Raw genomic sequence first — 25,736 nt, forward strand, 5'->3', positions numbered from 1 at the left:
TTCCAGGATCCAAGGCCTGTTCAGTGTTAGCCAGCTTGGCCCGTCATCTGGTCACAGCAAACACATCTGCAGTAATGGCCTGCATTACTGTATGAGTCCTTAACTCTACTTCAGCCCGGGCTGAAGTTTCCAAATCATTGCCCAACAAACACTCCACTGGAAGGTCTGAGATAACCACAACTTTCTTAGGGCCAGTTACAACTCCTGAGCTGAAATTAACAACTGCCAAAGAATGATCAGTCTTGACATTGTTAGCAATGGTCCTTGGTACATTTCTGCAAGTATGATTTGGTCAGGGCCCACAAGATTCTCGGTCACTATAGTGACACTTGCACTTGTGTCCCTGTATGCCATGGCCTCCTTACTATTGATCAAAGGCTGTTGTCTGTATTTGTCCAGGTTACTAGGACTGATAAATAAGAAGACAAGATCCATGCCACCATCACAGACAAGCACAGCCTGAGCTGGAGTTCTGACTAGGCCAGAAACCATCTCCGAGCCGAAGGTTAACCCTACTAATCACATGTGTCCTGTACCACCACCTGTACTTGTGCTGGGGGTGCAGTTGCCTTAGGGGCAGTGGTGGTAGGAGGATTTTCCTTGGCTTTTGGACAATCAGCATCTCTTGTCCAATGTGTTTTCTGTTTACAGAGATAACACAAAGGTTTCTTTTTGCCTTTGCCTTTACCTTTGTTGGATTATGACTGCCCCCTAGATGCGGGTTTTTGGGGACCTGTTGAAGACTTCTGCTCTTTACCCTTGCCCCACCGTTATCTGGCGTTTTAGCATCTTGCTTCTTTTGGTCACCCCCATTGTTCTGGTTTTTCTGCTTCACCCTGGTTCGGACCCACTTATCTGCCTTCTTTCCCAATTCTTGGGGAGAAGTCAAATCAGAGTCAACCAGGTACTGATGCACTGATTTGGGCAATTATTAAGGATCTGCTCCCCCATAATCAAATTGTACAATCCCTTGAAATCATTGAAGCAACCTGTCTTCTGGGTTTCTCTGAACGTAATCCTGTACTGTTCAGTGGTTAAGCCAAACCCATCAATGAGAGCACTCTTCAAGATTAAATAGTTGTCAGCATTCTCTTCTCTAACAGTGAGGAGCTTATCTCTACCTTTGTCTGCAAAGGAGAGCCACAAGATAGCTGCCCACTGCTCTTGAGGGACCCTCTGAACTTTGCAGGCCCTCTCTAAAGCAGTTATCCATTTATGGATGTCATCCCCAACTTGGTAGGGAAGGACAATCTTGCTCAGGTTCCTATTTTCGAAGGAATGTTCCTTAATTCTAGGGACACTGTTGCTGCCACCATGGGACTCCAGTCCCAACTTTTTTCTAGCTCTCTGGACTTCAAGGGGCTCTTTATCAAGGGACAATTGCTCTTGCTGGAGCCTAAGCCTAGCTTTCTCATGTTCAAGAAATTGGTATTCCCTATCAAAAGAGTGGTCCCTCTTGCTAGATACAGAGGTCCATTCAGAATGTCCCAAGAGATTAGACTCTGCAGAGGGAGATCTATATCTCCTTGGTAAACTCTGCACTCTTCCAGGATGGGTGAAGCGGGGGCAATCATGGCCTTCTCAACTCCGTTTTGGAAGATCCGAGTTGTCCAGGTGGGACCCATCTTGGTCCCCCTGGTGAGGGTTAGATTCTAGGTCATAAAAGGTGTCACCTCCTGACCTGTCCTTATTCCCCGTCCCACCCTATCTGTCCCGGTCATCTGACCCAGGAGTCTTCCTAATGTCATCTAACAGTAACACCTCTATCAGGCATTGAGTGTTTGTACTTCTCCCTGTCTTCAGCTTTCCAGAGGGCTGTCAATTCCTGGAATGAAAGCTCACTGTATCTAGAGGGCAGAGAGCCACTGGCATCTCTTTTAGTAGACATACTAAGTGTGGTGAGGTGTTGCTCCTACCTAACCTAGTGGGAACTAAACTCTCTGAGGTTGGAGAAAGGGCGTGCTAAACCCTTGACTTGCCCAACCCTAAGTTCAGCAGAACTTACTTATTCTAAGCTAGTATTATATGTACCTAGTACTTAGTATTTTTCAGTTAATCAATACAAAGATTTATCTGGTAAAACAATGCAGGCTTGAATCCCAACCGCTGCAGACCAATGTGAGAAGTTGGCCTGGTATATGCTGTCCACTAATTAAAGTAGGCACCTTGCACCAGTCCAAACAACCCTTATGGTGATTTAGGAGGTCAAAGATAACCTTAGAAAGCTATCCAAGTGGTAGCTGTGGAGAGCAGCCTTCAGGCTTAGTCTTGAAGGAATGTTAAGCACCTTGTTTTAGCGGAATGCAACCTTATTGTATTGGTTAAATGAAAGGAGAACCACGCAGTAGTTATAAATATATGTATTTATTAATAATACACACTCTAAGTACGTCACAATATCTGCTACATGCAGATAAACCCAAAGCACACAATACCGTAGCACAGAAACAATAGTAAATAGCACTAATACACAGTGGTCTCCAGGGGCAGACCAGATCATATTCTAAAATAGTGGTATAAGAACCACGACTCCAGTCAAGATAGTGTTTAGAGGTTGTAGAATTGCTGGGACCCCAAGGAACCACTCAAGGTGAGTAAGTAGGGACCCCAAGGAGGACGGGTGCAGTGTGGGAACACAACCGCGTGCACCGTTCAGTTCTATGGAAGAGTTGCGGTTGCAATTTTAAAGTTTAAGGACCCTCCTAAGTGGACTTCGAAGAAAACCTTTGGAAGTTAGGAGGTTGGAGAGCCACCCCACCCGTGGATACCGTAGTACCAGAGTTACCTATCCCAGGGTAAGCCGGGTGCATAGGCCTGAAGTGGCGTCGGAAACCTCCGCTAATCTCTATGGAGGACTTCAAAGAAGAGCCACTGCTGGAAAGAAGAAAAGTGTTAGATGGAATCCAAAGGTGGATTCTGGTTGAAAAGTACCTGAAAGCAGAGGGGACATTGTCTGGGTCACGCAGGAGTGACCAGGGGCTTGGTAGAAGAATGCCCACCGATGTCGGGTGCTTCAGGTGTGTTGAAGGGGTTCTTGACTCTACAGCCACAGGGACCAGGAGATATCAAGGTCGACCAGGAGCTGTCCCACGAAGGATGTCGAGTGCTGAGAGCTTCGGTGTCCGGCAGGAGCACCAACAAGCCTTGGCAACGGCAACCCTCGAGGAAGGTCAAGACAGGTTACGGTTTGGGCCAGCAAGGTCCAGGAGACTCACCAAACACAGGGGAGCCCAAGAAAAGCAGTGTTGACCCTTAAGAGGACCCATAGGCCGGAGACACAGGAGTCACGAGGGGACCTCGAGCAGTTTCACAAAGCAACATCCCACGGAGCACTCAGTGTGAGGAGGCCGGTGTTCTTTGTAGGAAAAGGTGGCAAACGTTTGGGCTACTTGGAGCCCAGTGCACTTGTTCGGGAAACATCAACAAGCATATGCACTTGCAAAAGTATGCGGTGCACAGGGGTACGGGTATTGCAGGCCCAACAAGGGATTCTGACCTCAAACTTGGTGAGAAAGCAGCTCGGACCTCGAGGGACTTGGGAACCCACCGCCTGTGTTGCTGGGTATTTTGGAGTCGGTAGGAGCTCAGGAGCAGCAGACCGGTCAGTTGAAATGAGGTGCCTGCGGTTGCAGGGGAGTGACTCCTTCACTCCAAGGGAGATATCTTCAGTTGTCCTTGATGCTCCACAGGTCCTGCACGGAGCCTGTATAGTGCACTGGAACAGATGATGCTTTGGACGAAGTGGGAGACAAAGTCGGGCCCAAACGAGGTCCAGAGTGTCCAGACGGTCGAAGTTTAGTGGTATCTGGTTCAGAATCTTGTCCACGTCGAATCTAGGGTCCTACAGCCAGGTAAGCCCTCTTTTTACCCACGGGAACAGGTTGGACAGAATCAGGGGACCCTCCCAGGGCAGGGTCTGGACAGTGGTGAGGTTACTCCCATGTCCTTTCACGCCAGAGCAGGAGCCAAGGGCTCCCAGGTGTGGTTTGAACTGGACTATGCACAAGGACACCAAATGTGCCCCTCATACAGACTTTCGGTCGCTGGCAAGCGCACCCACCCAGGCCTAATACAGTAAATACTGTCTGGGAGTTGGCCACACCTCCCTGTGACAGGATGCCTTTTCTTCTGCCTTCCCCAGCTCGAGCTTGGCTCAGCAGCAGGAGGGCAGAAATGTGTCTCTGGTCGGCAGCAACCATTTTGGGCTGCCCAGGACAAGAAGGCTGGTACCTGGAATACCAGGGACCTCACAAAGCTCGTTTATGAGAGGTGGAATCATACCTCCCACACCGGTTACCAGTGTGGGGGTATGATTCCAAAATGTTTGACACCAAACATGATAGAGTTACTTTCAGTGGTTTTAGAGTTGGTCATCACACGGTCGCATAATGCCACTCTATACGTCATAAATGGCTGATACACTGACAACCCGGGAGAATGGGCTCCGTAGGCTGCAGGGGTGTTCTGCTCATGCAGTGGCACCCTCTCACTTAGAACCAAGCACCCTGCCTCCAGGATTGTTATGGCCTGCTATAGGGATGGCTTATAGGTTTTAAGTGCAGTGACCCTTAGATATAGTACACCTATATCTAAAGTAAGAGGAGCATGCACCATCTTACACAAGCTGCAATGGCAGGCCTGTGGTTCCATTTTGCCTCCCATGTGTGGCATAATACATGCCTCAGCCCAGGACAGGCCTCTGGGGTACCTATGCCCCGGGTACATGGGTACCATATACCAGGGACTGACAAGGGTACCCCAGTATCCAATCTGGAGTGTACCTAAGTACAAGACATAACAGTTTAGGGAGAAAGCAGATAGACTGGGGTCCTGATTAGCAGTATCCCAGTCAGACTAGTCAAGAACAGTATCATATGAAGCAAAAAGTGGGGGTAACCATAAGAAGCAGATCCTACTTTCCGACACTCAGTATTGCTATAGAAGGGCTATTGCGATTCCATGAGTATCTTTAACAGGACAGTGAAAAAGGATTTAACAAACGTAAAATGTAAAGCACCCTTGTACAGTATGTGGACGATATTTTGGTGTGTAACCCCACTGAATACATATGCAGGGAGGATACTACTGGTCTCCTTTGCATGCTTGCAGGAAAGGATACAAAGTGGATAAAGAAAAAGGATACAAAGTGTATAAAGACAAATTACAGTATGTGCAGGTAGAAGTTCATTATTTAGGGCTGATACTATCCAAAATTAGAAGGAGGGTGACACCTGACAGAGCAGAAAGCATCAGAAATATGCCCAAGCCCACCACCACAAAACAAAAGCAGCAATTCCTAGGACTTTGCAATTATGTAAGACAGTGGGTATTTGATTAGGCCAACCTGACGGCACCACTTTTGACCTCTCTAAAAGAGTCCCATACCAATGGGAATAAAATTAACTGGACTGATAAAAGAGTGACAGCTTTTCGGGAGCTGAAGATCGCAAACTCAAATGCCCCAGTGGTAGGTATGTCTGATTACAGCAAACCATTCTACCTCTTCTATCATTATCATGGAATGACAATGAGGGCCGTACTGACTCAAAAGACATCCAATTGCCTACTACAGTGGACTGCTAGATTCCGTCATGAAAGGTCCCTTCCCATGTGACTACAGCAGCGTTTGCAGTCCAGAAAAGCATCACAATAGTGATGGAATCACCTTTAACACTGTATGTTGAGCATGCAGTATTTGCTATTTTACAAAGAAATAAGAGCACTCTTACAACTCAGAGGGCATCTGGGTACGAAATAATACTTTCAGCACTCTCTTTACAATTGGATCTCTGTCAAACAGTTGATCCAGCAAAATTCTTTGCACACCCAGTTACTGACGATGAACAAGTATATGACTGTGCTAATTACATAGCAGATGAAAAAAGTAAGGTAGGAGAAGACCCCATCCCAGGGAGCATGTTGCTCTTTGTTAATGGATCCTCTTCCATAGATCAGTAAACTGGGATTGGACATTCAGGAGCAGCAGTTGTAAGAGCTGAACAGCAGCGATCGTCTGATACATTACAAATCATTAGCCAGATCCCTCTACCTTCTTATTTTTCAGCACAGGTGGCTGAATTAGTGGCCATTATTGAGGCACTGCAGCGAACTGAGGGACTAGAGGCCACCATTTATTCAGATTCAGCATATGGCACCACCACTGTATATTCTACTATTCACAGATGGGAAAGGATGGGATTTCTTAAATCTGATTGATCCCCTGTGATGCTTAAAGATTTATTGGCACAATTAACAAAAGCTTTGACACTTCCATCTAAAGTAGCAGCGATAAAGTTTGCAGCACAGCAATCAGCAAGACCTTCTCTCCAGGGTAATGCTCTGGCAGATTTGGCAGCAAAATAAGCAGCTACAGCAACCCCAAATTATACTCAATGTGATGAACACACATTAGGTACGATGACAAGCGGGCAATAGAATGCTACATAATGACCGCCCCCATATACAGAGACAGCAAAATTACATTGGTGTGAATTGCAAGAACAGGCATTACCTCAAGAAAGGGAGCTGTGGGGACAGGAAGGCTGCACTCAGTAACCAACAGATTTCATTTACAGACAAGAGAGAACAGGCAAGCCAGTAATGCCACAAGCCCCGTTTTACTCGGCTATATAGCAACTACACCTCCTAACACACACCGAAAAGGAGTATCTTCTTGCTATATTAAAGGCAGATTGGTTTATTCTACAACTATCTGAAATGATCGCTATATACATTGCAGAATGCGCCATATGTCAACAGTATAGCCCCAAGCCAATATGATCACCTCCACAAAACCAAGCCAACAGGTCCATTTAAAAATCGACACTTAGATTTTCTCGACATGATAGAAAGATGCAACAATTACAGGTATCTTATAGTAGTTGTTTGTCCATTCTCATGATGGATTGAAGCAGGACCCTGCATACATAATAATGCTAAAGCAGCAGCCAATTTTCTGATAAAAGAAGTCATACCGAGGTGGGGCATGGTTGAAGAGATCCGCTCTGATAATGGACCCCATTTTGTCAATGCAATATTTCAGCACATTTGCTCCACCCTGGAAATAAAACATAAACTGACATCTGTTTATCACCGAATGGGGGGTCTGATAGTAGACAGCACAAAGATTGAAAAAGGAGAAAAGTGTGTAGAGTCAAATCAAACCCATACGTTATCAGAGCAGAGCGTGGATAACCATCAAACTTACTCAACCAATGAGACAAATAGTGAGAGCAAAGGCACCTCTCATGATCAGTTTATATCACATGGTATCCAACTCAAGCAGAGGTATGTCTCTTGATCGTAGAGACTACCTTGTTAGTTAAAGGCTCTATTGCTCCCTTGGGTTGATAGAGAAACGTCAGGAAGACACGTGACAAACTGTGACCACCAGATAAAGTAGAAGTGCAGTGCAAAAAGAAAGATGTGAATTCTAAAAAGGGATTGTGTGAAGAGTATGATGTAATTCAACTCACTCCACACATCTCTATTAAAAAGGAGTGTAACAAAATAACCAGCAGTGCTAACTAGTCGCTGCTAAACGAGGGTCGACATGTTTCAGCCATCAAGGGCTTGTGGCCCACGGCTTTCTTCAGGACCTGTATAAATTTTACGCTACTGCATTCAGTTGATGGAATTCAAATAGTGCATGTGAAAAAATGTGAAACTAAACCAAAACTGAGAAGTAGTAATAAATACTACCTCACGTAGTCCTAATCCTCTGTATCACAGGGTGCGAGCATCACCTGGGGAGACAGGACAATTAACACACATAATAAACCAATTCAAAAAGGTGTGCCATCTACAAGCAGGCAAATTAATTAAGTGTGCCTGGTAAGTTGCTGTGAAAAAATCTACGCAATGCTTACCCAGCGTGATCAGGGAATTCACCTCACCTACCCTGGAACCTGGCTCAGGTTAAGGAGGCCCCGCTCTAAATCGTGGGTAAAAGAACAAAAATATTGTTTTGAGACAAAGGAGAGCCAAAATCACTCCCAATCACTCTTTCGCGTTAAATAAAACGCAAAGTCTCCTAGCGCTTTCATGGTAGGCTCACCCCTTCAGTACATAATTCTCCATCCCAATAGCCCAACTCTCAGAGGTGGTGCCATTAAAATTACAATTACAAAAGTGCATGGTTTGGCCATCATAAAAGACCCTGACTGGCATAAGGATGAATATCAAGCTTATCATTATATGCATCTCGCAATTCCAAAATACAACAGAATGGCTGCCAGTCTGCCTAATTACACTCGTCAGACGCCCCTATTCAGACGAATACGGGTGGCGCCTGAACATATCTTAGCCAAATCTGCTGGAAAAGAGAAAAGCAAACCAAAAAGAAACGAACACTCGGTTCGCAGCCCTCACTTGTCCGTCGTTGCCCCAGGAATTGCCGAGCAGGGTGGGAGGGACACTACGGAGGGCGCTATGGAAAGTTTTACAGAACTACAGAAAAGTTAGCTGCCTTTGTCTTGTAATGGATTGGTTAACATCAATATTTGGAAAGGATTAGAAGGGGTTAACGCAGCAGTAACCTTGTACCACAAGCGTATTGGATGTTCCCCGACATTGCGCGTATTTTCTTTATGCACGTTTGCAAGCCGTGTTTTTGGAAGCTGATTACTACATTTCCCATGAGGCAGCTAACTTTTCTGTAGTTCTGTAAAACTTTCCATGGCGCCCTCCGTAGTGTCCGGTTACGCAGCGTGAGGCGTGCCCTTCGAACTCACGGTATTTCAACACACCCCCTGATCCTGCACGCTGCCTCCCACCCTGCTCGGCAATTCCTGGGGCAACGACGGACAGGTGAGGGCTGCGAACCGAGTGTTCGTTTCTTTTTGGTTTGCTTTTCTCTTTTCCAGCAGATTTGGCTAAGATATGTTCAGGCGCCACCCGTATTCGTCTGAATAGGGGCGTCTGACGAGTGTAATTAGGCAGACTGGCAGCCATTCTGTTGTATTTTGGAATTGCGAGATGCATATAATGATAAGCTTGATATTCATCCTTATGCCAGTCAGGGTCTTTTATGATGGCCAAACCATGCACTTTTGTAATTGTAATTTTAATGGCACCACCTCTGAGAGTTGGGCTATTGGGATGGAGAATTATGTACTGAAGGGGTGAGCCTACCATGAAAGCGCTAGGAGACTTTGCGTTTTATTTAACACGAAAGAGTGATTGGGAGTGATTTTGGCTCTCCTTTGTCTCAAAACAATTTTTTTGTTCTTTTACCCACGATTTAGAGCGGGCCTCCTTAACCTGAGCCAGGTTCCAGGGTAGGTGAGGTGAATTCCCTGATCACGCTGGGTAAGCATTGCGTAGATTTTTTCACAGCAACTTACCAGGCACACTTAATTAATTTGCCTGCTTGTAGATGGCACACCTTTTTGAATTGGTTTATTATGTGTGTTAATTGTCCTGTCTCCCCAGGTGATGCTCACACCCTGTGATACAGAGGATTAGGACTACGTGAGGTAGTATTTATTACTACTTCTCAGTTTTGGTTTAGTTTCACATTTTTTCACATGCACTATTTGAATTCCATCAACTGAATGCAGTAGCGTAACATTTATACAGGTCCTGAAGAAAGCCGTGGGCCACAAGCCCTTGGTGGCTGAAACATGTCGACCCTCGTTTAGCAGCGACTAGTTAGCACTGCTGGTTCTTTTGTTACACTCCTTTTTAGGTCTCGGCTGCGAAGGCTGCGCTTGCGCAGTCTCGCTCCGAGATTTAATGACTTTGAGTGACTTTGAGAAGAGGGGCTTGCACCCGCCCCTCTTCTCTCCTGTTCTCCATTGGCTGGCCTCTTAAATGCTGGCCAGCCACTGGAGAAGAGGTCCAGTCTCTCCGTTGAAGCCCCGTCCTTTTCGGATCGGGGGGCGTGTTTTTTCGTTGCTTTTCGCAGGGCGTGTTTTTCTCTCCTCCAGCCAATGGCAAGAGGAGAGAAAAAGAAACACGCCCCCGAATCCGAAACCGAGGCTGCGTTTCTCCGAGGCAGTTCTTCTCTGCCTCGGAGAAAGGCGGTGGTGTCCCGGCGTTGCTCCCTCACCTGATCTCCTTGTTTTGCTATCGGGATCCGCACCGTGCTTTGGACGGGATGTCCTCTCCAGGTTCTGCTGTCTTGCGCTTCCCCTCCACGCTCCATCCTCGCTCGCGCAGCCCCTCCCCTTCGGCGCAAACATGGCACCCACGCAGCGCGAGGCAGGATGCGTCCATTGTGTGATCCGACTTGTTTACCTAAGCCTCCTGCCTCATTATCAATGTCGTGCGTTGTTGTGCTCACTTTGTGAGGTTCTACAATGTTTTGAAATTGTTCTGCTAGACTGCTAGCTTAATCGGAAACCGTCCCTTTCAGAATCACCCCTTTTTTGTGTGGGCCCCTCATAGAAGCCGCTCCCCTGTTTATCACAAAGACCTCGAGGTGGAGGTACGACAAGACAAGCGAGGTGCCCGAGGCGTCGCACCTCGGAGAGCCCTCGGGGGCTGTCCAACCCTAGAGACAGTCGGGAAACGTGCAGCATATGGCGCCAGGGGTTGTCCTCCCCCTGAAAAGTATTTGAAAAAAATACGCAACATTTGGTACAATCTGTTGCGTGCCGAGAGCGAAATACAAGGCGCCATCTCTGCATCCTGATACATCCGAATGATGCCAAGTTCCACAGACGCCTTTTGCACCAGGTTAACAAGGGCAAGAGTCGGAATAGGATGTGAATGAGGTAGTGTGGGTACATCGCATGCTCAACAGAGGAGGCGTGTTGCAGTCCTGATGGCACGGTAACACGCTGCAGCGCGAGCTCTAACAGGGAAGGGTGCTCGTTTAATTGACAAGCCTTGTACGTGGAAAAGTGAGGTAAAAGATTCATTCAGACGTCCCATGTAGGAGCTTTCTAACCCTGAATTTAACAAGCATAAAAAATACAGAATTCATCCCACATGTAGAACGACCTACTACTCTGAGCTGAGCGTTCAACGACAATGCTGGGACTGAAAAGGTGCATTTATACCTCAACTGTAAAGTAGTATATTGGTTAACAATATAAGGGCCCAGGTTCAAATGTTGACCCTTGAGTATACTACGCTACATGAGTTAGTGAGTTGCAGATTCATGAAAAGCCAATGGAAGCCCGGTGGAGTGACTTTACACAGCCTTCATTTAACAACCAATGGCATGACAGGAAGGACCTTTGAGGTAGATGATACCATAGGAGACGATTTATGTGCCATAAGTCCTTAATGCCATTACAGAAAAGTGGCGTTACTGACGTTAAAAAACCCTGCAGTTGGTGCAAGAATAATAAAAGAATTTGAACAAAGCAGTTATACAGCAGGCAAGTAAGTCTGTTTGAGTTGCCTCACATATACCAGTTTTGGTGATGCAATGATATGCCGGCATGCAGCTCTGATATTCCAGTGGAGCAGCCATTATACAGCTAGATACAATATCAAATGTCCAATTACAGCTAAAATATCCAGCCACAATTATTATGCGCCCTTCCAACCCAAATAGCCATGCACACAGGGCACATATCCTGAACAAGCATTTACAATGCAACGGTCTCGGCATTGTTAAAGTTAGAGCTATTGGCATTGCTCATGACAATGCCGTTTCTTTAAATGTTTTAAAAACAAACACATAAACAAAAATAATGTCATGAGCAATGCCAATAGCTCTAACTTTACCAATGCCGAGACCATTGCATTGTAAATGCTTGTTAATAGAGATGTGTGGAGTGAGTTGAATTACATCATACTCTTCACACAATCCCTTTTTAGAATTCACATCTTTCTTTTTGCACTGCACTTCTACTTTATCTGGTGGTCACAGTTTGTCACGTGTCTTCCTGACGTTTCTCTATCAACCCAAGGGAGCAATAGAGCCTTTAACTAACGAGGTAGTCTCTACGATCAAGAGACATACCTCTGCTTGAGTTGGATACCATGTGATATAAACTGATCATGAGAGGTGCCTTTGCTCTCACTATTTGTCTCATTGGTTGAGTAAGTTTGATGGTTATCCACGCTCTGCTCTGATAACGTATGGGTTTGATTTGACGCTACACACTTTTCTCCTTTTTCAATCTTTGTGCTGTCTACTATCAGACCCCCCATTCTGTTATGTTTGTATAGTCTTATTATGGGGATTAGAATGTGGGCAGGTCTTTAAATATCCTTTCCCTTAGACCCTGTTTCCAGGTGGTAGTTTTGATCTGTTTATCACCCCCAAAGTAATGGAATAGTGGAGCGCCTGACCGGCCTCCTTAAGAATAAAATAAGAAAACTATATGCTACTCTGTGAAAGAAATGGCCTTACTGCCTACCACTGGCTTTGTACTTCCTCAGAAATCAACCAGGAAGTGATCACCGTTTAACCCCACACCAAATAGTGACAGGACATCCTATGCCCACCCCTTTAACGATAGCAAGGCAAAAGACAGAGGCCCATAAGACAGTTGAAGTTTTATGGGACGAAATGAGTTGTTATTTGTCTCAGTTAATGAGATCTGTTAAGTTCTTCTCTAAACAGGTATTGCGAATGGAGAGGACCTCCTCACCCCAGTAGACCAGTCTCATACCTACTGGCCAATAAGTCTATGTGCAGAATTTCATCCGACAATGTAAGGATCCCAAGTACAGTGACCCCCTTCTCAGAGACAACGAGTACTCCTACTGCAGTGAAAGTGGATGGCAGGGAACCATGGATCCATATGAAGGATGTGTGACTAGACACTGCTTTGCCTCAGACACTTCCACAGACAGAAGGGGAACAGAGACACAAGTGTAACAATGTCTCCCTTTAAAGCGAGAGTGGAGTATTTTGTCGACTCTACTAGCGGACAGTTATGTATTGCTGTTATGATTTTCTTTTTATGTCTTCTTATGCTGGTGGCTACATTTAAATGGTATATTACCTCATGTATGGGACTATGTAATAGCATTACGTGCTTGTAGAGAGCAGTACCTAAACAGGAAAATATATTCCATAGTATTCATGCTGGCTTATTAGATAATGTTTGGTATCGGCATATGACGGAGATAGGTACGTAAACATCTAATTCCTCTTGCTTTGTTTACTCTTTGATTCCACACACCACTGACTGAGATAGATTACACTCGACCCAGGAGGAACCTCCAAATATTACCATGTGTCTGTTACATCTTTTCCTTTGTAGAATACAAGCCCTGATAAAACCACTGCAGGTCAAACAGGAAACATTCCTAGTAAACACCATGGAATATGCGAAAGAGTTAGCAAATGTAATGAATGTCCTAACAGATCACAAAGAGCTAGTAGTGGAGTTAGATGCAATGGCTAAAACAGGGATTATGAGGTACAAGGATAAAACTTGGACAGCTAAAATTTAGCAACAGGGATTTTTAGGGTTTTCGCGACCTACACTTTTCGGCGAGAAATACTCCACTACACCCCAGCCCCACAATTGTCAGGAAAGACCATATTTCTGTAAAAAATCATCAGTATACGTTCTGTTCATGGTCATTGGCACCGTGGCACTACATTTGGGTGCAAGGCTATTTCTTTACGGAAGGGTAACCAGACGGATAATAGCACAAGACAAAGGTGTCAGGCAGTGTGGGATGAGAATATATCTGCACTAACCTGGGTAGAAACACCTACAACTCTTCTAGCAGGTAGAAAACCCATTCTTTTCTCTTTGTGTTTCAGGAAAAATTGCAATTTCACAAGATATAACGCCGACTTGAAATGGGGCATCTCCAGCTTATTAGATTTTTACTGGAACTGTTGTGAGTGGTTGTATATGCAACTTCCTTCATAATGGCAAGGACTCTGCTCTTTAGTGACAGTGCACACTCCCTCCCTGATGATTTCAGGAGCCGACATTTCCCAACTGCATGACCATCCCATAAGCCGTCCATTGACCTTGCTGCACCATCTTCTGAGAAAGAGAGCTGCAGAGTATTATAGTACTATAGCCTAGGAAGATGTCCCGCAAGAGCACAGGCAGTTTAATGATGCCCACATCTTCTTCAGAAGCATCCTTCCTATTATTCAAGCAAAAGCAACTGCACATTGGCTTCTGATTCCCACTGGATGTTAATGAAAGCTATCAGTGCCACTGAAGATGGCTTCAATGCAATCAAAGAAGATTTGCGAGGGATGAGAGTAAGGATTATGCAGCATAGATATATCTTAATGACAACTATGGACGGAAGGGTATGTGCCAATACTCAAACTGCCTGTTGCATATATATCCCAGCTAATGACACCGACAATGGTACACTCACAGAGGCTATACAAGCTCTGCATACCTTGCAAAAGAAGCTGGCGGACGAAGGGGGTGCCCCCGACAAATGGCTAGCAGGGTAGGTCACAATGGTACTATCCTGAAAGTCAGGACTATTTAAGGCCTTGTTGCCTGTTCTTGTGATATTGCTGTTGATGCTATGTGTCCTCCATATAGTGATAGGATGTTGCAAGAGGGTTAATCAGAAGGTAGGAGGGATGTTCGCCAACAGGTTTGTCAACAAGGTGCAGGATGATGAGGAGAATGTATACACATTGATGACTCCCAAGCATAAGGGAAGGTAAGGAAATAGTTGAAACGTCAACTAAAGGGAAGAATGTTATAATAAATGTAGGAAAAGAAGATGCTCCACCTATATCAATGCAAGCATTAGCAAAAAGACGTGTACGGATATACGTATTAAAGGAGAAATACAAGCCTAAGATGTCTGCAATAGTAGACTAGAAAAAAGCAGCACAAAATGGAGTCAGCCCCGGGGGTAGGGAAGTAGGCCCATGCTTCAGTAGAATAGAGAAATATAATTAGACACAGCAGAAATGGAAAGTTACTGGCTTGTATTACGAGAGCACATCTCTGAGAAAATATGTAGATAAAGTAGCACAGAGGCACAGGATAGGTGGGAGATTAGGCCTTGTAGAGCAGTAGACATGTACGGAGTAGAGCATTGCTAGGCTTCAAAGAGACAAGCCAAGGACAACTGGTAGTACAAGTAGTGGTGGGGAAGCGTAACAAATAACACATGCATAAGTCACAAATGCGTGATTAGCTTGTTTTTGCAGAAAGAATCACTTTTTAATATAATGTTGTGCTTAAGCAAATGCTTTATTAAATATGCAAATGTATTGCTTTATTAAATATGCAAATGTATGATGTATTTACGATTGCACATGTATAAAATAAACTGTCCACCACATTGTAAGTTTAAGCTCAGGTTCCAGTTCCATGGAGCTGACTGACCTGCACGCTTTATATAAACGTTATACTATATTGCAAACAGAAGTCATGTTGTCTCTTTCTTACGTCAGACACCATGCCCAGAATTAAAGGATGTCGAGCCGAGACTCAAACCTAGTACCCCTATTCCAAAGTTGGCTGCTCTGGCCTTTACACCTGCTTTTGAAAGAGAGAGGTCAAATGTTGGACAATGTCTTCTGTTCGAAATGGCCCTTTTTGCAGGGTTATCCCCAAACGTTTTGCTTCTTCCTCCTATTTTTTCCTGACCTGATGTTGTTGGTTTTAGAACTCTAGGCACTTTACCACAGCTGATCAGTGCTAAAGTGCATATGATCTCTGTGTAAATTGAGTTATGGATTGGTGTTTCCATGATTGGCATATTTGTGTCAGGGCCGGTAAATCAAATGCTATCAGTGGGCCTGCAAAAACAACAGTTGATGGACAGAATGCAGAACAATGTCATCATTCACCCCAGTACAGAGATCTGGGCCTAAATCCATCGTTTTTTGCTCACTATGCCATTCCAGTTTGAACCCAGCCATATGCAAATCAGTCTTGACCTTGTGCCTCATGGGAACAGTCCAGCCCGAACTGCCAAACCAGGTCCTCCCTGGACTGGAAACAAGCATCCTAGGACCGGTTTCGGGGTTTCACCCCTCTTCAGCTAGGATAGCTTGATTCCAGTGGCATGGAGAGCACGGGACCCACGTCTGGACATACCCTTCCCACTCGGGGTGACAAATGCAAAAACAACAGTTGATGGACAGAATGCAGAACAATGTCATACATTCCCCCCAGTACAGAGATCTGGGCCTAAATCCATTGTTATTTTGCTCACCATGCCGTTCCAGTTTGAACCCAGCCATATGCAAATCAGTCTTGACCCTGTTCCTCATGGGAACAGTCCAGCCCGAACTGCCAAGCCAGGTCCTCCCTGGACTGGAAACAAGCATCCTAGGATCAGTTTCGGGGATTCACCCCTCTTCAGCCAGGATAGCTTGATTCCAGTGGCATGGAGAGCACGGGACCCACGTCTGGGCATACCCTTCCCACTCGGGGTGACAAATGCAAAAACAACAATTGATGGACAGAATGCAGAACAATGTCATATATTCACCCAAGTACAGAGATCTGGGGGGGCGCTAGGTGGCGCACAAACGGAATGGCCGCTCTATAATGAGGCTCCCATAGCCCGTCACTTGCATCCTTCAATTATCCTGCTCGCATACTGTGGTGGCAGGTCAAGACTCTTTCCGACGCGGCGGGAACCCTTTGAGAAGCCTCGAGGAAAGTTTGGTGCGGTTTGGGCCATGAACTTCGGAGATAGACGGCCGGGAAGTGTGGCCGGGACGCTGCGAGTGCACACGCGGAGAGCGGCGATCGGCGGCCGGGCGTACGTGAGGCCGCGGCTGCACATGTGGCGTTAGGCCCCGGGGAGCGCCCTGCACGCCGGAAGATCCCGGAGCAGGAGAGGTCAGTGCGGGATCGCACCCTGACGGCGGCATTTGCAGGTATCTGTCAGCAGGGGAGGGGCTGAGAGCGCATTTTGACCAGGAGCAGAGAGGGCATCAGCGGCGATAGCGCTTGAGAAGTGGTTGAGGAGCGGAGTTTGAAGGCAGTGCGGGGCTGGCGAAGGAGCCCCCCCTCTCCCCTCCCCAGCTGCCAGGAAGAGTATCGGCGAGGCGCAGAGCTGTGTACCGGGACCGGCCTGGTGGCGGGGCATATATAGACTGAGAGCTGAATGCCTGGGAGGACCCCTGAACAGGACGAGCTAAATACGACAGTGAGTCCGGGCTGGGCGTGCTGCTGGGGACACCTTGGCTGTGAAAGGAGATCGATTTGAAGGGACACTGCATGATTCAGGCGCTGATGCTCCCTGGGTGAAGGTTCTGGAGCTCTCGTCGGCGGAGATAGCGCGGTGGTTGCAGCTGCACTTAAAGTGAGCCGGGTGGGAGCAGGACTTGCCATGCGGATTGCGGGCTCGAGGGGCTGACCTGCGCTTAACCCACTGAGGGGCCATTGAAAATTTGACCATCAGGACGGTTGAGATATTGGTGGGAGTGGAGGAAGTAGAGTGCGGTGAGAGCCGGAGAGGATACAGGACGGCAGAGAACACCGGTTGACCGGGAAACAGGAGTGCGACCTGGCGCATGGGGTAGGTCGACGCTAGGCCTATACCACCGCTTCGGGGTCAGCATGGGGAAAGCGGATGCCAAACAACCGAAACTGAATTTTGAGACAGTGCGGCGCGGAACACAGGCCTCGCAAGCAGCACCACCCCACGAGGGTCGGAATGGGGCACAAGACGGAGCTACGGCGCCAGATACGGACGTGCAGAGTATCTTGCAGGAGATCCGCCAGGGCTTTGCCACTGTGGTTGAGAAAGTAGACCGCATGTCGACCAGAATGGATGCCATAGTCCACAAACTTGAAGGGCACGAGGAGCGCCTAACGGAAGCTGAGCGGCGCATATCGGATGTGGAAGATGTGACCTCCAGCCATACCACGCGGCTTGCCCGGATGGACAATCTGTTGAGAGTAATTGCCGCAAAGAATGAGGATTTGGAAGCACGCAGTCGGCGCAACAATATACGCGTACTGGGAATTCCGGAATCAACCAACGTTGGAAGGATGGAAGAATATATAGAAAAACTTCTCTTATCCTCGGTGGGCACGGAAGCATTCTCCAGCCAGTTCATTGTGGAACGTGCCCATAGAGCCCTTGGCCCGAGGCCGCCGCCGGGGGGGAGCCCGCGTCCGATAATTGCGAGACTATTAAACTGCAGAGACCGCGACGTGGCACTGCGTGCTGCCAGAGGCAAACAGACTCTGACATATGATGGGAACTCCTTCTCCATTTATCCTGACTTTACGCCCATGGTACAAGAAGAGAGGCGAAAACTTCTAGAGGTCAAGGCTAAACTGCGAAAGGCACAAATTGACTATGCGTTGCTCTATCCGGCACGCCTCAGGGTGACATATCAGGGCAGACAACACTTCTTTACCGCGCCAGCCCAAGTGGAAGACTTTCTCAAGCAGCTGAAGAGGCCGAACCGTGCAGGCGGCGGAGAATCATCGGCAAAGCGGATGGTCTCTGAGAGAGAGGCGGAGGACTCCCAGGCGGGTTCTGCGACCGGACCCGGAGGAGGCCCGCCCGAGGCCTAATGGACACAACTATAGCAGTGGCAGCCATCGTGACTGAGCTGAGTACTGTTGATAACTGCTGATTTAAGCGAGCGAATGACTTGTAGTGCCGGGCGCCCTCTGGCCCCTGGAGCCCGAGTGTTTCCTTTGGGGGGGAGCTTTGGCTGGCTTTGGGGGTGAGAGGTGATTGTGCGGCTACCTAGTGAAAGCCCCCAGCGGGTATTACCCTGGGACAGTTCGCTGCACATCCGAGATGGATGTTGTGGCATATGCGATTGTCATGTTGGGGTCGGGGAGGGAAGGGGGGGCTACATCGCTGGCAAGTTGTATTGTATTGTATTGTAAATAAATTTATAAGGCGCACAGCTACCCACCATGGGGTCTCCCGGCGCCAAAGATGAAAAAGACCCAACTGAGATAACTATCTACTGAGGAAAGAGCCAAGTTTTCAGGCCCTTACGAAACTGTGTGAAAATAGATTGAGATTTTAAAGAAACAGGGAGAGAATTCCAAAGCTTCGGGGCAAGGTGAGAAAAGGAGCGACCCCCCATTCTAACCAGTCTGAATCTGGGGATCACGAAGTTACCTTGAGAGGCTGATCTAAGGGCACGGGAAGGGGCATATGGGTGGACCAGTGAACGTAGGTAGAGTGGTGCCGAACCATGTTTAATTTTAAACATAAAGCAGAGAGCCTTAAATTAATTGCGGCTCTCTATACACAGCCAATGTAAGTCCCGCAAACAAGGAGAGATGGATGATCTCCTAGGGACCTTGCAAACGAGCCGGGCGGCAGAATTCTGCACCAGCTGGAGCTTCTTACGTACCTCCTGGCTACAACCCAGAAAGAGTACATTGCCATAGTCGAGGCGAGAGGTGACAAGGGTTTGGACCGCGGTACGTCTTGTTGAAACGGGGAGTAGCCAGAGGATTTTTCGGAGCCACCTTAAGATGGTGAAACAGGTGGCTGAAATGCTGACAACTTGCTGACGCATAGATAGAGATTCGTCCAGCAAGAAGCCCAGGTTACGTACATGCGTAACCGGTTGGGGTAGCGGGCCCATTGCCAAGGGCCGATGGTTCGGGCCCCAAAGATGTTTGTCCTTGCCCAATATAACCACTTCGGTTTTATCGCCGTTGAGTTTTAATAGATTCACCTGCATCCATTCAGCCACGCGACCAAGTCCCTCCTGTAGTGTTGAAAAAGAACACTCCTTGTTTGAGGATAGGGAGAAGATAATCTGCGTGTCATCTGCGTAAGAGTAGAGGGATAGTCCCACATCCTCCGCAATCGAGGCCAGGGGTCGCACGTAGATGTTAAAAAGCATAGGGCTTAGCGTGGACCCCTGGGGAACCCCATGAGCAGATGCACGAATAGAGGAGGAGCAACTTGATGAAAAAACCTGAAATGAGCGCTGACATAAAAACGAGGCTAGCCAGGACAGAGCAGACCCAGCCACCCCAGCATTTTTTAGTGCGGTGAGAAGAATGGAATGGGACACCGTGTCAAAGGCGGCGTTCAAGTCAAGTAGGATCAGTGCCATAGTTTCGCCTTGATCTAAATGAGCACGTAGAGTCTCAGTAACCCCCAGTAGGGCAGTTTCCGTGGAAAAGTTTGTGCGGAAACCTGACTGAGAGGAATGAAGATAGCCTGTTGCCTCCACATGGGCAGTTAGATGAATGTTAACATGCTTCTCCAAGATTTTTGAAAACATAGGTAGCAGGGAAATAGGCCGAAAGTTTGCAAAAATTTTAGGATCCGCCCCAGGTTTCTTCAGCAGAGGGATGACCATGGCCCTCTTCCATTCAACGGGAACAATGGACTCCCGAAGAGAGGCATTAAGCAGTTCTTGAATCACAAGAAGGGGGGCATGTGCGAGCTGGCCAAGAATGGTAGGAGGCATAGGATCTAAAGGAGATCCAGATTTCACCTTAGAAAGACAGAGGCGTAAAGACTCTTGATCCAATAACGGCCATTCCGCGATCACTTCCTTGGGAGAAGGACTCTCACCATGAATAGTGGGGAAGAACTCACTACTGAGCAGTGGTGAAATTGCTGCCAAGGAACTGTGGATAATTTTTACTTTGGTGATAAAGAAGTCAGCGATCCCATTACATTGGGATTCCTCAAGTATTGGGGGGGCAGGAGATGTATCAGCCCCTGCCAACTTCTTTATTGTGGAAAAAAGAGCCTTGGGGCGATTGCTGGCCTTAGAAATAGAATCAGAGATGAATGTCCCTTTCGTTTTTCTACAGGCTAGATGGTAGTGTTTTAAAGCTGACCTATAAGTTAATTTACTCTCTGCTGAATAGGTTTTCCTCCAGCACCTTTCCAGGTGTTTGCACTTAACCTTCATTGTTTTAAGATTCTGCGTAAACCAAGGAGCAGGGGGCAGGTGTACAAGAGGACGCTTAGTGCATAAAGGGAGATGGTGCTCGATTGTAGACGACAGCCAGTGGGCCACTTCCAAATTAAGAGAGGACACCGGAAGAGAGATGTCAGGCATGTAGATGTCAGCTCAGCATTGAGCTTATCCAAATCCAGTTTAGACCAGGCTCTGAACCCACCAGCGTTAAGGGGCAGGGCTGGTGGGGCAGCACTGTCTGAGGTAAAACTGAATTGAACAGCAAAGTGATCGGACCAGACAAGGGGGAGGTGCGGAGTACTGCAGTCGAGCAGAATGTTGGATAGAACTGGATCAAGCAAGTGTCCGGCCTGATGGGTAGGTCCCTGATTGCATAAAACTAAATTAATTGCCTCACAATCAGCTAGAAACGCTTTACTCATGTTGTTATTAGCGTCATCTAGATGAAGATTAAGATCTCCTAGGATAACGAAGTTTGCAGCCTTCAAAACATACGGAGCTATCTGCTCTGTGAATGAAGAGAGCCACTGAGTAGATTTGTCTGGGGGACGATAAAGAAGAATACCTGAAAGGGTCAGGTGGGGTGAGAGTGTCAGTTTAAACAGCCCCGCTTCACAGTCGGGAAATGGTAAAGCTTCTAACCGGCAAGTGTAGATGTCTTTAAATATAATTGCGATCCCACCACCTCTCCCAGAACTGCGGTCTCTTCTCAAAATAACATAGCCAGGTGGAAGGGCACTGGCCACATCTGCACAGGAACTAGAATGAAGCCAAGTTTCTGTGAGAAATAATGCATCCGGGAGAACGGTGCTTAACAAATCAAATATATGTTCCTTGTTTTTAGGGAGGGACCTGCAGTTGATACTCCAAAAATTAAAGGTGGAGCTTACTGATCTCGCTGAGGCTTTAGTTGTGTAGGGTACAGATTGAGTTTTGCCTCTGTTATAACTAAATGTGAAATCACAACCTGTGCAGTTGGCCAAAGGTGTAACTGACAAGTCATAGGGTATACAAACGCATTCCTTACCCCGTAGCTGGTACAGTTCCCTAGCAGAGTATTTGCGGCATGAGCTACTATCTCGCTCGTCAGGAACAGCGTTTATGGCCGCTGGGCGCTCTAGGGCGCGGACGTGCGCAGACGGGATTGCCTCTGGCGCGCCTCCGGCGCGCCATTGGCGCGCCCGCTGCGCGTGCGCGCTGCGCACTTGCATTGGAGTGAATAAGTAGCGGCCGGTGATGTAAGGGGGCGTGGCCAAGTGCGGAAGTGACCCTCCCACTACACTCGCGAATAGGAACGAGTGTTGGGGGGCGTCCTAGCAGCACAGCGCAAGAGTATTCAATGCCTCCCACTTTAGACCCCACAACCACACACAGCAGGCAGTTGGGGCTGCTTCAGTGGGTGGGGGGGGAACACGAGGGACAGTTGCTGGTTACCATATGTTTACCTTCCAGAAGGATGCTAATGGACATAGCACCGGGGGAAGTTGGGTTGAGTTCAAAGGTGTGCATCTCGGATTGTCAAAGAGTTCAGGTGATACAATAGGAGGTTTGGCGCTTTATCATGCAAGAATAGTGCAGGAGGACATGTATGGTGCTCGGGAATATGGCTGAGAGGTCGGCTGGCAGTCTGAATATTGTTTCATGGAATGTTCGGGGGCTGGGGGATGCGCGGAAGAGGCGACAATTGCTTGCGTACCTAGACAGGCATCACACACATATTGCCATGTTGCAGGAAACACATTTTGCGCCTCAGGGGGCTGGAAGCTTTGCGACCAAGTGGGCAGAACACAGGGTTTTCTCCTCCTATTCTTATGCGCGTGGGACAGTTATCCTTATAAAAAGGCAGGTACCCTTCCATCTCATGGGTTCCGTGGGGGATGAACAGGGACGATATTGTATAGTGTGGGGGCGGATGGGCTCGATATCAGTGACCCTGGCCTGTTGTTACGGGCCAAATGTGGATGACCCGGCGTTTTTTACTGCACTATGGGCAAGGATATTTGAGAAGGGCTCCCGGCACATTATTTGGGGTGGGGACTTCAACGTCACGTATAACCCGGGGTGTGATAGGTCGCAACTGGCCCCCCCATCACTACACCAAGGTGGCTGGGGTTATCAGGGACACAATCGATGCACATCAACTGCTAGACGCTTGGAGGCACGCACACCCGGGCTTGCACGAAGGCACACACTTCACGGCGCAGGCAGCCTCATGGGCGAGGCTTGATTATTGGCTGGTGTCTAGGGGGTTGGGACCAGCGATCTCGAAGGTGCAACATCTGCCCAGAACATACTCAGATCATGCCCCAGTTCTACTCACGCTGGCCTCCGCGGACCTCGGGGTACCGAGAGGTGCCTGGCGCTTGCAGGCCACTATGTTGCTTGATGAGGTCTTCCGAGAGGAATTGCTGGAGGAAATACAGGACTTCTTTGCTCGCAATAAAGGCTCAGTGGACAGTGTAGAAATTATTTGGGAGGCGTTTAAAGTAACGATGCGAGGGTACTGCATGTCCAAGGGGTTCGGGGTACTGAAGGATCATACTAACACACTAACTAGGCAGGAGAGGGAGTTAAAAGTGATGGAGGAGGAGATGGCCCGTACACCCTCAGCCGCGCTTCAGGCGCGATTCAGAGACACGCTCACAGAGTATATGACTGCAGCGGAGCGGGAGACGTGTTTTCGGGGGAAATACTGGAGGGCTCGCTGCTATGGGGAGGGGGACCGACCGGGGAGGATGCTGGCAACTTCAGTTAGGAAACCTCGCTATTCAAATTATATCCTGGAGATTGAAGACTCTGAGGGAGAGGTGTACCGGGACACCGCTAACATTCTTAACACATTCACGAAACATTATGGGCACTTGTATACCACCACCAGAAAGGATGAACTAGATCTGGAGGGATTTTTGGGGGACGTGGCGCTGGGATGGCTTAGTGATAGGCAAAGGGAGTTTCTATGTGCACCGTTTGAATTGGACGAGGTTCGGGAAGCTATTATGGGTATGCAGTCCGGGAAAGCCGCTGGAACGGATGGCCTCCCTATAGAATTTTACGAGACGTATATAGATATTATGGCCCCAGTACTGAGAGAAGTCTATGAGGAATCGCTGGAGATGGGCACCCTTCCTGCGTCTATGAGGGAAGCACTGATAGTCTTGTTGCAGAAGCCTGGGAAGCCGCCCCGGCATTGTGACTCCTATAGGCCACTATCCCTCCTTAATTGCGATGCCAAAATACTGGCCAAGTTGCTTGCTAACCGTCTGAGTTTGCTCCTTGAAAATTTGGTACTCCCGGACCAATCAGGCTTTGTGCCGGGTAGGGCAACATCCCATAACTTGTGGACCCTGTTTGCGATTCTTAATAATGTCTCGCCTGACTTGCCTCTGGCAGCCGTCTTCCTTGATGCTACTAAAGCATTCGATTCGGTGGAGTGGGATTATATTTTTGGTGTAATGCTGAGAATGGGATTTCCCCCCCTGTTTTTGTCGTGGATTAAACTACTGTATAATGAACCAGTCGCCAAGATACTTATTAATGGACACGCGTCGCAACCGCTCACTATCACGAGAGGTACCCGACAGGGGTGTCCGCTCTCTCCACTTCTCTTTGCTATTGCAGTTGAACCATTAGCAGCGAAACTGCGGCAGCATCATAATGATAATGCATTGAGATGCAATTTGCGGCAGATCCTAATCTCCTTATACGCAGACGACATTACATTATATATCCAAAATCCCCACGACAACTTGAACCCGATACTGCGGGAGTTTATAGTGTTTGGGAAACTGTCGGGGATCCATATCAACTGGAGCAAATCTAGTATATTCCCATTAACGCAGGCGACGCATAAATTTACGTTGGATTACACCTTGGAATGGTGTGATGAGGAGTTGCGCTACCTGGGGATTAGAGTGACGAGAGACAAAGACGAGCTTCTGAGGGTGAATTATGGTACGGCAATAACGCGCATAGCAGACAGTGTGACCCGCTGGATCGCACTCCCCCTGTCCATGGCGGGGCAGGTCTCTCTGATTAAAATGGTGCTCCTGTCTCAGCTGCTTTACTTATTTCTGAATATCCCGTTTTACCCGGGGAGACATTTCTTTACAACACTTAGGTCGGAACTGACGCGCCTGGTCTGGGGAGGTCGGCAGCCACGGCTGCAGTGGGAGGTACTTACCAGGCCATATGCCCAAGGAGGATATGGGGTGCCACACTTTGAACTGTACTATCTCAGTGCGCAGGCCCACTACTCTTGGTACTGGGTGACTCGGCCCAGGTATATGCCGCAGGTTGCGGCTGAACATTGGCTTGCACATCCGATACCGCTAGATGGAGTTTTGTTTGAGCCGGTTACACCTAGAGATAAGTCACCAAATACGGTCACTTGTACGATCGAGGCTTGGCGCCGAATTAGGCACATGTTACAGACACCCATGCAGTATGCGGCTTTGTTGCCACTCACGTACCACCCGAATATGCCTTTGTTACAGGAGGCACTGTTCCATAAGTTCAGGGTACGTATGAATATACAGAACTGGGGGGATTTGTATCACGAGGGGAAGTTTTGCTCTGCAGATCACATGTTGCAGGGTTCCCATCAAACCCCACTTGATCTCTTTCTGTACACCAGGTTGAGACAGGGGATTCGTGCTATTACTCCGGACTTCCCGAGTGAGCCAGAGACGTGCGCTCCACTGCAGGTAATGTTGAAATGCAAGACGGCCACACGTTTGGTCTCTTTAGTTTATAGAACAGTGCACACTCAAAGGGGAATGGCTGATCCGCTCTCTCACACGCGATGGGACGCGGAGCTTACTGAGGAACTTTCGGATGAGCAATGGGAGTATTGCTGTTTGCAGACAGAGAGAGTGACGGCCAGCATCAGACTCCGCATGATACATTACAAGTACCTACACAGACTATACTATACGCCGGTTAAAATGCACAGGTATCGGCTGAGAGAGAGGGATTGCTGTGAACGATGTGG

General features: G+C 47.8%; 1 protein-coding gene and 1 pseudogene across 1 annotated transcript in view; one reads left to right on the plus strand and one right to left on the minus strand.

The window, feature by feature from the left end:
* The window catches only part of LOC146799603 (uncharacterized), an 889,638-nt gene that overhangs the window by 856,199 nt on the left and 7,703 nt on the right, over positions 1 to 25,736 (minus strand). The window lies entirely within an intron of this gene.
* Positions 13,842 to 14,729, plus strand: LOC146799609 (uncharacterized; annotated as a pseudogene).

This window comes from Triturus cristatus, chromosome 9, assembly GCF_964204655.1.
Source record: "Triturus cristatus chromosome 9, aTriCri1.1, whole genome shotgun sequence".
NCBI classification, from domain to species: Eukaryota; Metazoa; Chordata; class Amphibia; order Caudata; family Salamandridae; genus Triturus; species Triturus cristatus.